This window comes from Macaca mulatta, chromosome 3 (assembly GCF_049350105.2).
Source record: "Macaca mulatta isolate MMU2019108-1 chromosome 3, T2T-MMU8v2.0, whole genome shotgun sequence".
Classification (NCBI taxonomy): Eukaryota; Metazoa; Chordata; class Mammalia; order Primates; family Cercopithecidae; genus Macaca; species Macaca mulatta.
This window is the reverse complement of record NC_133408.1, coordinates 30,038,171-30,054,961: the sequence shown is the minus strand read 5'-3', so window position 1 is coordinate 30,054,961 and position 16,791 is coordinate 30,038,171. Positions and strand designations below refer to the sequence as shown.

The 16,791-nt window shown below is 42.0% G+C and overlaps 1 protein-coding gene across 4 annotated transcripts in view; it reads left to right on the top strand.

The window, feature by feature from the left end:
• CXADR (CXADR Ig-like cell adhesion molecule) overlaps positions 1-16,791 on the top strand; it is a 252,397-nt gene that overhangs the window by 171,720 nt on the left and 63,886 nt on the right. For 2 of the 4 annotated variants that reach the window (XM_077997938.1, XM_077997935.1), the window contains one exon: positions 12,707-12,802. The exons of the other annotated variants lie outside the window; for them this stretch is intronic. The gene's annotated coding sequence lies outside the window, so the exon portion shown is untranslated. The remainder of the gene's footprint in view (positions 1-12,706; positions 12,803-16,791) is intronic. 4 annotated transcript variants of the gene reach the window in all.

Sequence of the window (16,791 nt, the reverse complement as noted above, 5' to 3'; positions counted from 1 at the left end):
ACTTAAAACACACACACACACACACACACACACGGCTTCCCAGATTTTACTCCGAACACTGAATTGGATTTTCTGGAGCCTGTGTGTGAGCCAGGCATTTTTATGACACCAGCCCAGGGACTGGTATTTAGGAATGAAAAGGACAAAGGATAAAACCTGGGTTTGAGTTTGACCATTGTCAGGGCCAAGGAAAAACTCTTTCACCTTCTGAAGGTTTGGTGAAAAATCAACTCACAAAAGGCATACAGACTTATTAATGTGCACACAGGGGAACACCACAGAGCGCATGCAAGGACAAAGCTGAACTGCAATCGGAACTTGGAATTGAAAGCCAGTTCCAGTCCCTAATGGGGTGCAGAAGCTTATATACCATCCTGAAGTACAGAAAGGATAGAGACTCAGAGCATGGCCAATAAAAGGTTATGGTGGTAAATCACGTTATGGTGATAAGACAGGCTACAAGAGGGAGAGAAGAGGATGCCTGGCTAGCAAAGGTGGTCTTGTTATGGAGGTGAAAATTCACAGCTGGCAGCCCTCCAAGAAGGAGAGAAGAGAAGGCCTGGTTAGCAACGGTGGTCTTGTTATTAGCAGACCTCAGATTGAATAGATGATAAATGTTTCTTTCAGACCTTTAAAGGTGTCAGATTCTCAGTTTATCTTTCCTAGATCCAGACAAGAAAGGGCCTGCATGCATCAATGCAGATTCTCTACAGATGTGAATCTTCCTCACAAAAGACAGCTTTGCAGGACAACTTCTGTTTGCTGTCTCTGTAACAGCAATCTCAAAATATGTCAACGAAATGTATTTGTGTTAAAATATTTTGATTTCCTTCACTATGCTGAGTTCAAAGCTACACGCTGCCATGTATTAGTCATTTGTCCCTGAGCTGATGATGTACTATTCTAAGGTTTCAATTACCATCCCCAAGATGTGAAGCCAATGTTTGCCCCTAGGGTAAGGATTGAAAATCTGAGAATGTGACTCTGTGTGGACTTCAAGTATACATGCTTTATCTCTTTCACACCCTTGTCCTCTTTTTCCTGGAAACAATATAACTGGATTTGCTTCACTCAGCAATACACAGAACTTTACTAAAAATGAGAGCCTTTGAAGAAAATGTATTATTTTAGCTTTGCTCCATTGAAACATTTCTTCCTGAATTTCCTGAGAATTCTGGGTTTATTTATTTATTTTTTAGACTTTTTATTTTATTTATTTATTTATTTAAACTCTTTTTTTCCAACAAGTTATTGGAGTACAGGTGGTATTTGGTTACATGGGTAAGTTGTTGAGTGTTGATTTGTGAGATTTTGGTGCACCCATCACCTGAGCAGTATACACTGTACCATATTTGTAGTCTTTTATCCCTCGTCCCTCTCTAACTCTTCCCCCTAAGTCCCCAGAGTCCATTGTATTATTTTTATGCCTTTGTGTCCTCATAGCTTAACTCTCACATATCAGTGAGAACATATGATGTTTGGTTTTCCATTCCTGAGTTACTTCACTTAGAATAATAGTCTTCAACTCATACAGGTAACTGCAAATGCTGTTAATTCATTCCTTTTTATGCCTGGGTAGTATTCCAATGTATATATACACCACATTTTCTTTATCCACTCATTGATTGATGGGCATTTGGATTGGTTCCATGATTTTTGCAATTGTGAATTGTGCTGCTATAAACATGCATGTGCAAGTATCTTTTCTGAATAATGACTTCTTTGCCTCTGGATAGTAGTGGGAATGCTGGATCAAATGGTAGTTGTACTTTTAGTTCTTTAAGGAATCTCCACATTGTTTTGCATAGTGGCTGTACTAGTTTCCATTCCCACCAGCAGTGTAGAAGTGTTCTCTGTTCATCATATCCATGCCAACATCTACTGTGTTTTGATGTTTTGATTATGGCCATTCTTGCAAGAGTAAGGTGGTATCACATTGTGGTTTTGATTTGCATTTCCCTGATCATTAGTGATGTTGAGCATTTTTCCATATGTTTGTTGGCCATTTTGTATATCTTCTTTTGACAATTGTCTATTCATATCCTTTGCCCGGTTTTTGATGGAATTGTTAGTTTTTTTCTTACTGATTTGTTTGATTCATTGTAGATTCTGGATATTAGTCCTCTGTCAGACGTGTAGATTGTGAAGATTTTCTCCCACTTTGTTTACTCTGCTGACTATTCTTTTGCTGTGCAAAAGCTCTTTAGTTTAATTAGGTTCCAGCTATTTATCTTCGTTTTTGCTCCGTTTACTTTTGGGTTCTTGGTCATGAAATTCTTGCCTAAGCCAATGTCTAGAAGGGTTTTTCCAATGTTACCTTGTAGAATTTTTATAGTTTCAGGTCTTAGGTTTAAGTCCTCCATCCATCTTGAGTTGATTTTTGTATAAGGTGAGAGATGAGGATCCAGTTTCATGCTCCTACATGTGTCTAGCCAATTATCCCAGCACCATTGGTTGAAAAGGGTGTCCTTTCCCCACTTTATGTTTTGGTTTGCTTTGTTGAAGATCAGTTGGCTGAAAGTATTGGGTTTATTTCTGGATTCTCTAATCTTTTCCATTGGTCTATGTGCCTATTTTTATACCAGTATCATGCTGTTTTGGTGACTATGGCCTTACAGTATGAGTTCTACTCTGATCTTGGTTATTTCCTATTTGCTGGGTTTGGGTTTGAAATCAGGTAGTGTGATGCCTCCAGATTTGTTCTTTTTGCTTAGCCTTGCTTTAGCTATGTGGGCTCTTTTTTGGTTCCATATGAATTTTAGAATTGTTTTTTCTAATTCTGTGAAGAAAGATGGTGGTATTTCGAAGGGGATTGTATTGAATTTGTAGATTGCTTTTGACAGTATGGTCATTTTCAGACAATATTGATTCTACCCATCCATGAGCATGAGTTGTGGTTCCATTTGTTTGCGCCATTTATACTTTCTTTCAGTAGTGTTTTTTTGTTTTCCTTGTACATGTCTTTTGACTCATTTGTTAGGTATATTCCTAAGTTTTTTGTTTGTGTGTTTGTTTGTTTGGTTGTTTGTTTTGCAGCTATTGTAAAAGGGGTAGAGTTCTTGATTTGATTCTCTGCTTGGTCCCTGTTGGTGTTTAGAAAAGGTACTTATTTGTATACATTAATCTTGTATCCAGAAACTTTGCTGAATTCTTCTATCAGTTCTAGGAGCTTTCTGGAGTAGTCCTTAGGGTTTTCAAGGTAAACAGTCATATCGTCAGCAAACAGTGACAGTTTGACTTCCTTTTTACCTGTTCGGATGCCCTTTATTTCTTTCTGTTGTCTGATTGCTCTGACTAGGACTTCCAGTACTATGTTGAAGAGGAATGGTGAGAGTGGACATCCTTGTCTTGTTCCCATGCTCAGAGGAAATGCTTTCAACTTTTCCCCATTCAGTATTATGTCGACTGTGGGTTTTTCATAGATGGCTTTTACTGACATTTATTGACTTGCGTATGTCACAATTTATTGACTTGCGTATATTAAATGCAAGTCACATTTATTGACTTGCATATGTCAATAAATGCATTCTGCGTTCCTGGTATGAAACCCACTCAATCATGATGGATTATCTTTTTGATATGTTGTTGGATTCAATTAGCTAGTATTTTGTTAAGGATTTTAGTATCTATGTTCTTCAAGGATATTGGTTTGTAGTTTTCTTTTCTGGTTATGTCCTTCCCTGATTTTGGTATTAGGGTGATACTGGCTTCACAGAATGAATTAGGGATGGTTCCTTCTTTCTCTGTCTTGTGGAATAGTGTCAATAGGATTGGTATCAATTCTTCTTTGAATGTCTGGTAGAATTCTGCTGTGATTCCGTCTGGACCTGGACTTTTTTTTTGTAGGTAAATTTTAAATTACAATTTCAATCTCACTGCTTGTTATTGGTCTGTTCAGGTTATCTAATTCTTCCTGATTTAAGCTAGGAGGGTTATATTTTTCAAGGAGTTTATCCATCTAATCTAGGTTTTCCAGTTTATGTGCATAAGGGTGTTCATAGTAGCCTTGAATGATCTTTTGTATTTCAGTGGTGTCAGTTGTAATGTCTCCTGTTTTCTTTCTTAGTGAGGTTATTTGAATTTTCTTTCTTCTTTTTGTGGTTAATCTTGATAATGGTCTATCAATTTTACTTATCTCTCAAAGAACCTGCTGTTTGTTTCATTTATCTTCTGTCTTGTCTTTTTGTTTCAATTTCATTTAGTTCTGCTCTGACCTTGGTTATTTCCTCTCTTCTGCTGGATTTGGTTTGTTCTTGTTTCTCTAATTCCTTGAGATGTAACCATAGATTGTCTATTTGTGATCTTTCAGACTTTTCGATGTAGGCATTTATGACTATGAGGTTTCCTCTTAGCACTGCCTTTGCTGTATCCCAGAGGTTTTGATAGATGGTGTCGTTATTGTCACTCAGTTTGAATAATTTTTAAATTTCCATCTTGATTTTGTTTTTGACCCAATGCTCATTGAGGAGCCAGTTATTTAATTTCCACGTATTTGCATGGTTTTGAAGATTCCTTTTGGAATTGATTCCCGGTTATATTCCACTGTGGTCTGAGAGAGTGCTTGATATAATTTTGATTTTCTTAAATTTTTTGAGGCTCATTTTATGGCCTATCATATTGTCTATCTTGGAGAAATTTCCATGTGCTGTTGAATAGAATGTGTATTCTGTGGCTGTTGGATGAAATGTTCTGTATATATCTGTTAAGTCCATTTATTCCAAGATATAGTTTAAGTCCATTGTTTCTTTGTTGAATTTATGTCTTGATGACCTGTCTAGTGCTGTCCATAAAGTATTGAAGTCCCCCACTATTATTATTATTATTATTATTATTTTTTTTTTTTTTTGAGACGGAGTCTCGCTCTGTCGCCCAGGCTGGAGTGCAGTGGCCAGATCTCAGCTCACTGCAAGCTCCGCCTCCCGGGTTCCCGCCATTCTCCTGCCTCAGCCTCCCGAGTAGCTGGGACCACAGGCGCCGCCACCTCGCCCGGCTAATTTTTTGTGTTTTTAGTAGAGACGGGGTTTCGCCGTGTTAGCCAGGATGGTCTCGATCTCCTGACCTTGTGATCCGCCCGTCTCGGCCTCCCAAAGTGCTGGGATTACAGGCTTGAGCCACCGCGCCCGGCCGTCCCCCACTATTATTATGTTGCTGTCTATCTCATCTCTTAGGTCTATTAGTAATTGTTTTATAAATCTGAGACCTCCAGTGTTAGGTGCATATATGTTTAGGATTGTGATATCTTCTCATTGGACAAGGCCTTGTACCTCTTTGTCTCTTTTAACTGCTGTTGCTTTAAAATTTGTTTTGTCTGATGTATGAATAGCTACTCCTGCTTGCTTTTGGTATCCATTTGCATGAAATGCCTTTTTACACCCCTTTACTTTAAGCTTATGTGAGTTTTTATGTGTTAGTTGAGTCTCTTCAAGGCAGTAGATGGTTGGTGAGTTCTTATCCATTCTGTGGTTATCTATCTTTTAATTGGAGCATTTAGGCCATTTACATTCAATGTTAGTATTGAAATGTGAGGTACCATTGCTTTCATCATGCTCTTTGTTGCCTGTGTACTTTGGTGGGTTTTTTTGTTTTTTGTGTTTTTTTTTTTTTTTTTTTTTTGCTTTTTAACTTGTATTTTTGTTTTATAGGTCCTGTGTGATTTATGTTGTAAAGAGGTTCTATTTTGATGTGTTTCCAGGATTTGTTTCAAGATTTAGAGCTCCTTTAAGCAGTTCTTGTAGTGGTAGCTTGGAAGTGGCAAATTCTTTACATATGTTTGTCTGAAAAAGACTGTATTTTTTCTTCATATATGATAGTTTCACTGCATACAAAATTCTTGGCTCATAATTGTTTTGTTTGAGGAGGTTGAAGATATGTCCCCAATCCCTTCTAACTTGTAGGGTTTCTGCTGAGAAAGCTGCTGTTAATCTGATAGGTGTTCCTTTGTAGGTTACTTGGTGCTTCTGTCTTATGGCTCTTAAGATTCTTTCCTTCGTCTTAACTTTGGATAACCTGATGACAATGTGACTAGGAAAAGATCTTTTTGCAATGAATTTCCCAGATGTCCTTTGTGCTTCTTGTATTTGGCTCTCTAGGTCTCTCACAAGGCCAGTGAAGTTTTCTTCAATTATTCCCTCAAATGTATTTTCCAGGATTTTAAAATTCTTTTCTTCCTCAGGTACACCAATTATTCTTAGGTTCGGTTGTTTTTTTGTTTGTTTTGTTTTTTTTTTTTTGAGACAGAGTTTCACTCTTGTTGCCCAGGCTGGAGTGCTATGGCACAATCTCAACTCACTGCAAATGTTTGGTTGTTTAACATAATCCTAGACTTCTTGGAGGCTGTGTTTATATTTTCTTATTCTTTTTTATTTGTCTTTATTGGATTGGGTTAATTCAAAGTCCTTGGGTTTGAGCTCTGAATTTCTTTCTTCTACTTGTTCAATTCTATTGCTGTGACTTTCCAGAGCATTTCAGATTTCTGAAAGTGTGTCCAAAGTTTCCTGAATTTTTGACTGTTTTTGTTTAAGCTATCTATATCCATGAATATTTCTCCCTTCACTTCTTGTATTGTTTTTTGGATTTCTTTGCACTGGGCTTCACCTTTCTCTGGTTCCTTCCTGATTAGCTTAATAACTAACCTTCTGAATTCTTTTTTCAGGTAAATCAGGGATTTCTTCTTGGTTTGGATCCATTGCTGGTGAACTAGTATGATTTTTTGGGGGTGTCAGAGAGCCTTGTTTTGTCATATTACCAGGACTGGTCTTCTGGTTCCTTCTCATTTGGGTAGACTCTGTCAGCGGGAAGGTCAAGGGATAAAGGCTGTTGTTCAGATTCTTTTGTCCTTTGGGGTGTTCTCTTGATGTAGTACTGTCTCCCTTTTCCTATAGATATGGCTTCCTGTGAGCTGAACTGCAGTGATTGTTGTCTCTTTTCTGGATCTAGCCACCCAGTGAGTTTACCCAGCTCTAGGCTGGTACTGGGGGTTGTCTGCACAGAGTCCTGTGACGTGAACCATTTATGGGTCTCTCAGCCATGGATAGCAGCACCTTTTCGGGTGGAAGTGGCAGAGGGTGCAATAGGCTCTGTGAGGGTCCTTAGCGTTGGTGGTTTAATGCTCTATTTTTGTGCTGTTTGACCCCCTGCCAGGAGGTGGCGCTTTCCAGAAAGCATCAGCGGCAGTAGTGTGGGGAGGGACTGGCAGTGGATGTGACCCTAGAACTGCCAAGGTTATGTGCCCGTTCTCTTGCACTACCAGGGTGGATGGGCAAGGACCACCAGGGCTGGGTGTGTCTGAGCTCAGACTCTCCATGGGCAGGTCTTGCTGCAGCTCCTGTGGGGGCTAGGGTTGAGGTTCCCAGGTCACTGGACTTGTGTACCTAGGAGGATTATGGCTGCCTCTGCTGAGTCATGCAGGTTGTCAGGGAAGTGGGGGAAAGCCAGCAGTCACAGACCTCACCCAGCTCCCATGCAAACCGAAGGGCTGGTCTACTCCCACCATGCTGTGGCCAACAGCCCGGAATCTGTTTCCAAGAGGAGAGTGAGATGGGCTTGAAAATTTGCCTAAGGCTATCCACCTCCCAGCCAGGAAAGAAACATGCTTTAGTTCTTCCCGGGCCTGTGAAGTCAGCATGCCTGATTCACACCCTCCCGAGTTCTTGCCTGGAGGCTTCTTACCCTATTCAAATTGTTACAAAGTTCAGCTAGAGAATTCCTTCTCCCTGTAGAGTTTTACCCCCTGCTCCTCTGGTCACCCTCCTGATGTGTGGTCCCAGGCAGGAATGGGCTGCTTGGGGACCCAGCGAGCTCCCAGGGCCTTTCTGCTGTTTCATCTACCCCCCATATTTCACTCGGCTCTCTAACTGCACTCGGCTCCAGGTAAAGTCAAAAACTTCTCCTGCAAACAGACCTTCGGCTTCTCCAGTGGGTGTGTGTGTCTGGGAGAGGCGGGTCTCTCTTTCCTACTTCTACGGTTGGGACACTCACAGTATTTGGGGTGTCTCCCGGGTCCTGCAGGAGCAGTCTGCTTTCTTCAGAGGATCTGTGGGCCCTCTCAGTTTTGCTGGTTTGTTCCTGCAGTCGATGTATTTGACTTTTTAAAATTCTGGTCCAACTTATTATTTTAAATCCCCAATTCACGGGTTATAATCACAAAGACATGAGGATGAATTTGAGGCTCTGGAACTGAGCTCCTGGGTCTCTGTCTTGCCTGATCCTCTCAGCTGGAATGCAGAGTTAGAGCTCTGGGTTCAGGTCACTTTAGCAGGTACAGAATAGTATGAGTGATGGCTGGGTTAACATGCCTACCATCTCTTCTCTTAAGCACCAGCTGGGGAGAAGACCAAGCAGCGAGATGTCAAGTCCTCATGTCAGGGGCATTTGAACCACAGTAACTCCATCTTGAATGGCGGCTGGGTAAAATAAGGCTGAGACCTGCTGGGGTGCATTCCCAGGAGGTTAAGGCACTCTTAATCACAGGATGAGATAGGAGGTCAGCACAAGATACAGGTAACAAAGACCTTGCTGATAAAACAGCATGTGGTAAAGAAGGGGCCAAATCCCACCAAAACCAAGATGGTGACAAAAGTGACTTCTGGTCACTTTCATTATATGCTAATTGATCATTATACACTAATTAGAATGTATCAACATCCTAAAAGACATACCCACCAGCACGACAGTTTACAAATGCCAAGGCAATGTCAGGACAGTCTAAAAAAAGGGGGAACCCTCAGTTCCAGGAATTGCCCAGCCTTTTCCTGGAAAACTCATGAACAATCCACTCCTTCTTCAGCATATAATCAAGAAATAAGCATAAAAACAGGCAACCAGCAGCCTGGGCTGCTCTCCCTATGAAGTAGCCATTCTTTTATTCCCTTACTTTCTTAGTAAACTTGCTTTCACTTTACTGTATGGACTTACCCTGGATTCTTTCTTACACAAGGTCCAGGAACCCTCTCTTGGAGTGTGGATCAAGACCCTTTTCTGTTAACGCTCAGATATCCCTTCAAGTCCTAGCTTGTGCTAACTTTCTTGGCTTAAGTCAATTCCAAACTTATTGCTCAGAAACTGGCTTTCAGTTCCAAATTCCTGTTGCATTTGAGCTGTGTTCTTACATGCAGGTGTAGGAGGTTTTTGCTCCTTTGTTAGAGGTTCAGGCAGCAGTGAAGTAGGCCACCCCTGCTGCTCCTTAATTTATTCATTTATTTTCATTTTCTCTCTGGTTTATTTGAAGGAAGAAGAACAGAACAATGTTAGCCCCTCTGAATCTTGAGTGTGGAAAATCACGGCGCAGCCTACCAATTGTTACTGGCAGGGGATGTGCTAGAGAATGAGGAGCTGGCAACTCTTCTTCCTCTGGCCAGGAGTTTTCTTCTTACTCATTAGCAATTATTTATCTGCTCTTTGTTCCTCCTCCTTGCACATGCTATGCTGAGTGAACTCACCAGAAGGAAAATAATTTCATATAGTGCATGTTTCGAAAGCTTCCTCTGTGGTAGGAAAGTTTTTGTGGAACAGAAGAAAATTGGAGGTTAGCAATCCTTTTATTATTTTGTTAAATGAAGAAAACCAGGAAAAATAAAATTCCTGGTAAAGAAAGAATTGTTTCAGTTGACTGGTCTGGGGTGCCTTTCCAGTGATTTTGGCCAGTGCATTAGGAAGCCAAGTTTGCATTTTGGAGGTTGTGGACTCAGCATATGAGTCAAGTTTCTTTGCAAAGAAAACCTGAGACACTTTTGTTGTATTCTAATTTATAATTGGGCATTAGGCAACGTAGCAATGAAGGATCTTTTTTTTTTTTTTTTTTTTTTTGAGACGGAGTCTTGCTCTGTCGCCCAGGCTGGGGTGCAGTGGCCGGATCTCAGCTCACTGCAAGCTCCACCTCCTGGGTTTACGCCATTCTCCTGCCTCAGCCTCCTGAGTAGCTGGGACTACAGGCGCCCGCCACCTCGCCCGGCTAGTTTTTTGTATTTTTTAGTAGAGATGGGGTTTCACCGTGTTAGCCAGGATGGTCTCGATCTCCTGACCTCGTGATCCACCCGTCTCGGCCTCCCAAAGTGCTGGGATTACAGGCTTGAGCCACCGCGCCGGGCCGAAGGATCTTACTTCAGCAAGTTTACTGCTTAATTTTGCTTTTGGTTCTACTTGGCATCTTTAAGCAGAGGAAAGGAAGCAACTATACTCCTTCGGGGAATCAAGATATGACAATTGGACATTTGGATATTCATGTGTTGTTTTAGGATGGAACCTCTATAAATGGAATGACACTTCTAAGGTCCAAAAGTAAATATAAATTTTAAATTGTTCTTTTAACTCTATGCACATTTCTCAGAATCTCAGAAAAAATAAACATTCCAAAAATAAAATGTGATTTGTATTAGTTTTACTAAAAGAGAACTCTCCCAAGCTAAATACCAAAGTAATGCACATCTATTGAAATTAGGAATACAGTTATTAAATAAAGCTAAAAATACACATGTGAAAAATAAAAGGCAACATAAAGATTAGTGACTTGTTACTATTGTTTTTTAGTTTTATTTTCACATTAGCAATCCTGAAATGAAAAAGAGTCTCACCTTGAAAGATAAACTAAGTATTCATGGTTTTTATTTTTTATTTTATTTGTTTATTTTTCTGAGACAAAGTCTCACTCTGTCGCCCAGGCTGGAGTACAGTGGTGTGATCTTAGCTCACTGCAACCTCCCCCTCCCAGATTGAAGCGATTCTCCTGCCTCAGCCTCAGTACTCTGAGCTACTCTCAGAGTAGCTGGGATTACAAGCACCTGCTACCATGCCCAGCTAGTTTTTGTATTTTTAGTAGAGATGGGGTTTCACTATCTTGGCCAGGATGGTCTTGAACTCCGGACTCTGTGATCCACCCGCCTCAGCCTCCCAAAGTGCTGGGATTATAGGCGTGAGCCCCTGCACTAGGCCTCATGGTTTTTATTTTTATAAGATAGCATTTCAAGGGATTATTTGAAGTGAAAATAATAGTGTTACTTTTGGTGGCTAAATGATTGCTTTACCATTTGCAGGCACTTTTGACATCTGTGGTGGAGGAACTTGGTTTAAGCCAAAAGAAAGGTTTTTGATGCTGTTCTCCTTACAGGGCTTTCTAGAGATGGGCCATGACACACGGCGACATTGGTTAACAACAGTGCTACACTATGAGTGACAATTTTGAGTATGGTTAAAATATAGGTAATGAATGATGCAAAAGCAGTATAGCTGATCTAGCTAAAATGTTGCTTTATAAAAGCTAGATATCTCGGTGCCATCTTTGTCTTTGTCCCGTCTGCCTCTAATCGGTGACCAAGCTCCCAGTCCCTTCCTCTCCATTCTCTCCGTGGCTGCTTTGAGAAGTTCTTCCTTCACTGTCTTTCTCCCTAAACTACGACAGCAGTTTCTAAATGCTTTGCTGCATTTTCCCCTATTTTCTTTTTTAATAATTCATCCTCCTGAAACATAAACCCAAAAATGTTATCTCCCTGCTGAAAACCTTTGTTTGCATAACTCCTTGTTTGCAAGGACCTTTTTCTCTGGGGTTCTCTCTAGTTTGGGTTAAGACCTTCACTAACAGCCGGGACCCAGCCCACAGAAAAGGGAGTGTCAGGGTTTGGCAGATTCTTAGGCTCCAATCAGATGATTAAGGGTTCTTCCCACAGCTGCCAGCTTTGGAGAAAACTGGGTTGCTGCTGGTGATGTTGGGCCAGAAGCCCAGCTATGTACACTGGGCACATGTCGGGAAGGATGGGAGAAGACTGGAGGCCCAGTGGTCATTAAATGCCCAAGCACTCCCAGCAATGCACCGTAATAGCAGGGCACCCGAGCCTGCACTCCGATGAATATGAGATAACCAATCCACTTCCTGCCTCATTCAGGAACTCTTTAAGGCCAAACCTATTCATTTTATTTATTTATCTATTTATTTATTTATTTAGAGATGGAGTCTCGCCACTTTGTCGCCCAGGCTGGAGTGCAGTGGCGTAATCTCTACTTACCACAACCTCCGCCTCCCGGGTTCAAGCGATTCTTCTGCTTCAGCCTCTTGAGCGGCTGGGACTACAGGTGCGCGTCACCACCCCCGGCTAATTTTTGTATTTTTAGTAGAAATGGAGATTCACCATGTTGGCCAGGCTGGTCTTGAACTCCTGACCTCAAGTGATCTGCCTGCCTCGGCCTTGCAAAGTTCTGGGATTACAGGCATGAGCCACTGTGCCCTGTTCCCATTTTAGATATTGGTAACACAAGCGGATACAGACTAAGAATGATTTACTCCATTCTCTAAAGTAATAGTTCCCAGCATGGGCTAATCATATGAATTTCTTGGGAAGATTCCAGGGACCCATTATGAGTGGTGTAAATCGGATTACCCAAGCAGATCTGACCCCAGGAATATGTATTTTAATCCAGTTTTCCAGGTGATTCCCATGTAGTCAGTTTGACAAGGCCTGGGCAACCAGTGAATAAGAGGGGGGAGATCAACATTCCTCACCATGACATTCAAGGCTATTTACCACCAAGCTCCCATCATTCTGTAGTCATTCACCTTTGTAGGTTGTTGTTGTTGTTGTTTTTCTTTTTTTCTCTTCTCTCCTCCCTGGCATGTGAGAATCCTGTGTAGTTCTGTACATTTGCTCATAGTTTTTGCTTTGAGTTGAATGCTGTTTCTTATCTTCTTCATTTGGAAAGGAAAATCTTGTATTTATTTCAGAATCCAACAACTGATTCATTGTGAGGATTCCCTTGATCCTACCAGCAGAATTAATTGCTTCTTTTATGCTTTCAAAGAGCTTTGTTCATACCATTGGTAAGTATTTATCATACAGATTTATAGTTATAAGGTCAAGAAATTCTGAATCACAAACCAGGACACACAATCCTGCAATCAGAATTGCCCCAGATAATGTAAGATCCTTGATTATCACAGTTACAGTTGCTGTGTCTTCCCTGATAAAAGTATGAACTCTTATAGGCCAGAGATAGTCCTGTATTCCCCAGTGTAACTCACACAACCTTCAATATGGTACAATGGAAATAGAAGGTGTCTAATAAATGTTGGGCATCCAAGTGAGCACGGTGCTGCCATTTTGAATGTCAAGATACACTTAGCACCACTCCGAACTGGGAGTGCGACTTCTCTTAGAAGGTGAATGGAAATAATTTTTTGTCTTTCTTTTTGTCATATTTCAGTTAAGATCAGGCATAGTGTCACGTGCATCCGTGTGAAGAGAGTTTACCAAACAGGCTTTGTGTGAGCAACAAGGCTGTTTATTTCACCTGGTGCAGGCAAAGAGAGTCAGCGAAGTGTGGTGGGATTATCATTGGTTCTTATAGGTTTGGGATAGGCGGTGGAGTTAGGAGCAATTTTTTTATGGGTGGGGGGTGGATCTCAAAAAGTACATTCTCAATGGCGAGGAGAATATTACAAAGTACCTTCTTAAGGGTGGGGGAATATCACAAAATAGCTTCTTAAGGGTGGGAGAATATCACAAAATACCTTCTTAAGGGCAGGGGAATATCTCAAAGTCCATTACTGCAAGGGTGGAGGAATATCACAAAGTCCATTATCGCAAAGGCAGGGAGGGTGTATTGTTATAAAGTCAATTGATCAGTTAGGGTGGGGCAGGAACAGGTCACAATGGTGGAATGTCATCTTTTGTGGATCTTCAGTTACTTCAGGCCATCTGGATATATATGTGCAGGTCACAGGCTTAGCTTGGGCTCAGAGGACTGACATAAAGCATGCCGGGATGTTAGTAGTACTGGGCCAGGAGGGTGAGGGAGGGAGGAATCCATGACGAGCTAGAAGGGGGACAGGAGTTGGATGTATAAGATATACACGAGATCTCTGTTGTCATAAAACTTACATTCTAGCAGGGGAGATGGGCCAAACCAAGTTGAACAAATACAGTATTTCCAAAATGATAAGTTATTAATTTAGCAGAGGAAACAGACAATAAGCAAATGCCCAAATCAGATGATTCAAACAGTGATAAGAGCTATGAAGAAAATCAGATAGTATCTCCAAAAGGGTTTACTTGTTAAGGGGTGGGGTGCAAAGGGGTAGGATTAGATGTGGGTGAAGGGCCCTTAGAGATGACTTTTGTGTTGAGAGCAGACATGAGGAAGGAACTAGCTATGCAAAGAGTTGGCAAGAGACAGTTCTAGGAAGAGGAATCCTCAAGGGGCACAACCTTGATATATGAATGAGCTGGAGCATTTGGGGACCAGAAAGAGACATAATCTGGCAAGAGCCCAGTAAGTGAGGAGCCAAGCTGTGGGGAGTGTGGGCGGAGATAGACACAGGGCAGATCATGTGGGGCCTTGGAATATTCCTTTTATGCCAACTGCAGTGGAAAGACCTTGGATTTTTATTATTTATTATTTTTATTTATTTTTCGAGATGGAGTTTTGCTCTTGTTGCCCAGGCTGGAGTGCAATGGTATGATCTCAGCTCACTGCAAGCTCCGCCTCCTGGGTTCAAGCGATTCTCCTGCCTCAGCCTCCCAAGTAGCTGGGATTACAGGTGTGCACCACCACGCCTGGCTAATTTTTTGTATTTTTAGTACAGACAGGGTTTTGCCATGTTGGTCAGGCTGGTCTCGAATACCTCAGGTGATCTGCCTGCCTTGGCCTCCCAAAGTGCTGGGATTACAGGTGTGAACCACTGCACACAGCTGCTATTGGGGTTTTAAGCAGGGAGTGGCATAATCAATTCTGAGAAATATTAAAGAGGTAACATTCTCAGAATTAGGTAATTTCTGAAAATACATTTAAAGGAGAGAGTGGGGTGAAGAAGATCAAAGATTCAAAGGTGAGGTTCAGTCGCGGTGGCTCATGCCTGTAATCACAGCACTTTGGGAGGCTGAGGCAGGCGGATCACAAGGTCAGGAATTTGAGACCAGCCTGACCAACATGGTGAAACCTCATCTCTACTAAAAATACAAGAATTACCAGGACGTGGTGGCACACCTGTGGTCCCAGCTCCTCGGGAGGCTGAGGCAGGAGAATCACTTGAACCTGGGAGGCGGAGGTTGCAGTGAGCAGAGATTGCACCACTGCACTCCAGTCTGGGCAACAGAGTGAGACTCTCTCAAAAAAAAAAAAAAAAAAATTCAAAGGTGATGCTCAGGTTTTCAACTTAGCTAATTGGGTGATATGGGTGCTACAGATGGAGAAGGTTTTGCATAGAAGTTGATGTTTTATTTTAGACGTGCTGAATCTGAAATTTCCATGGGGCATCTGGTTGCAAATTGTGTGTGTGTGTGTGTGTGTGTGTTTGTGTGTATGCGTTTCAGACAGGATCTTGTTCTGTTACCCAGGCTGGAGTACAGTGGTGTAATCTCAGCTCACTGCAACCTCTGCCTCCTGGGTTCAAGCGATCCTCCCACTTCAGCCTCCCTAGTAGCTGGGACTACCGATGTGTGCCACCACACCCAGCTAATTTTTATATTTTTAGTAGAGATGGGTTTCACCATGTTGGCCAGGCTGGTCTCGAACTCTTGACCTCAGGTGATCCTCCTACCTCAGCCTCCTAAAGTGCTGGGATTACAGGCATGAGCCACCACACCCAGCCCAAATGTGTTTTTTGTTTTTTAAGATGATATCTCATTCTGTTGCCCAGGCTGGAATGCAGTGGTGTGATCATGGCTCACTGCAGCCTCAACCTAATGGACTCGAGCAATCCTCCCACCTTGCCCTCCTGGGTAGCTGGGACTACAGGTGTGTGCTACTAAACCCAGCTGATTTTTTTAACAAAATTTTTTGTAGAGATGGTGGCGTCTCACTATGTTGCCCAGGCTAGTCTCAAACTCCTGAGCTCACGTCATCCTCCCACCTTGGCCTCCTAAAGTGTTCGGATTACAGGCGTGAGCCACTGTGCCCTGCTGCAGCTGAGAAATTGGATATATGTGTCTGACGTTTCGGGGAAACATCTTGTTCAAGGGTATAGATTAGAGACTCATTAAAAAAATAGATTAGAGACTCATCATCCTATAGGTGGTTGCTAGAAAGATAAGAGTGGCTAAAATTACACAGAGTGTGAAGCATGAGTGGGTTGAGGATGGGCTCTTGGGAAGACAAATATTTGAAGAGTGGATGGAGAGAACAGTACCAATACAGGATATGTGGAAACAAAGCAAAGGAATTGTCTGTGGACAAAAAAATGCAAAGGGCTTTCTCTATTCTCTCATTCATCAACAATCAACACAGAAAACCACATTCTGTGACCAAATGTGGGTGCGATTTTCCCTACACAAGTGAGCAATCAGTTCTCCAGTGGACCCCAGCTGGATGGCTCCAATTCAGTTCAATGCTAACACTATGGAGCTGGAAGTAGTATTGGATCCCACAGGTTGGGGCTTTGCCTCGCTTCCAGTGTCAATCCCAAGCCCCTGGTTGTTCTACCAGGGCTTCTGACTGCCTGTAAACCAGGGTTTCCACAATATTGTGTCAGGTTCGAATCAGCCTCGTTGTGCTAACTCTGACTTAGGAGCTGGAAGGTTTCAGGATGACTCAGTGGCCAATTAAATGCTTTTGAATTCATGGTTTATTGTGAGGCTTTCACACATCAACAATCATGCAAATATATTCAACACACACACAGGCAGCAATAAGAGAGAGAGGGGACCAGCATGCTGAAGGATGAACAGGACAGGACTGGATTTCCCTGGAAATGCCAACCAGCACAGTGGGTGGGGGGCTGCTGCTTTTGTCCCCACAGCTTCTGGTGGCCACTGCCAATGGAGAAGAGGCCTCAGAATTCTGAGACAGAGCTTCTGCAGGCCTCTTGGCCAT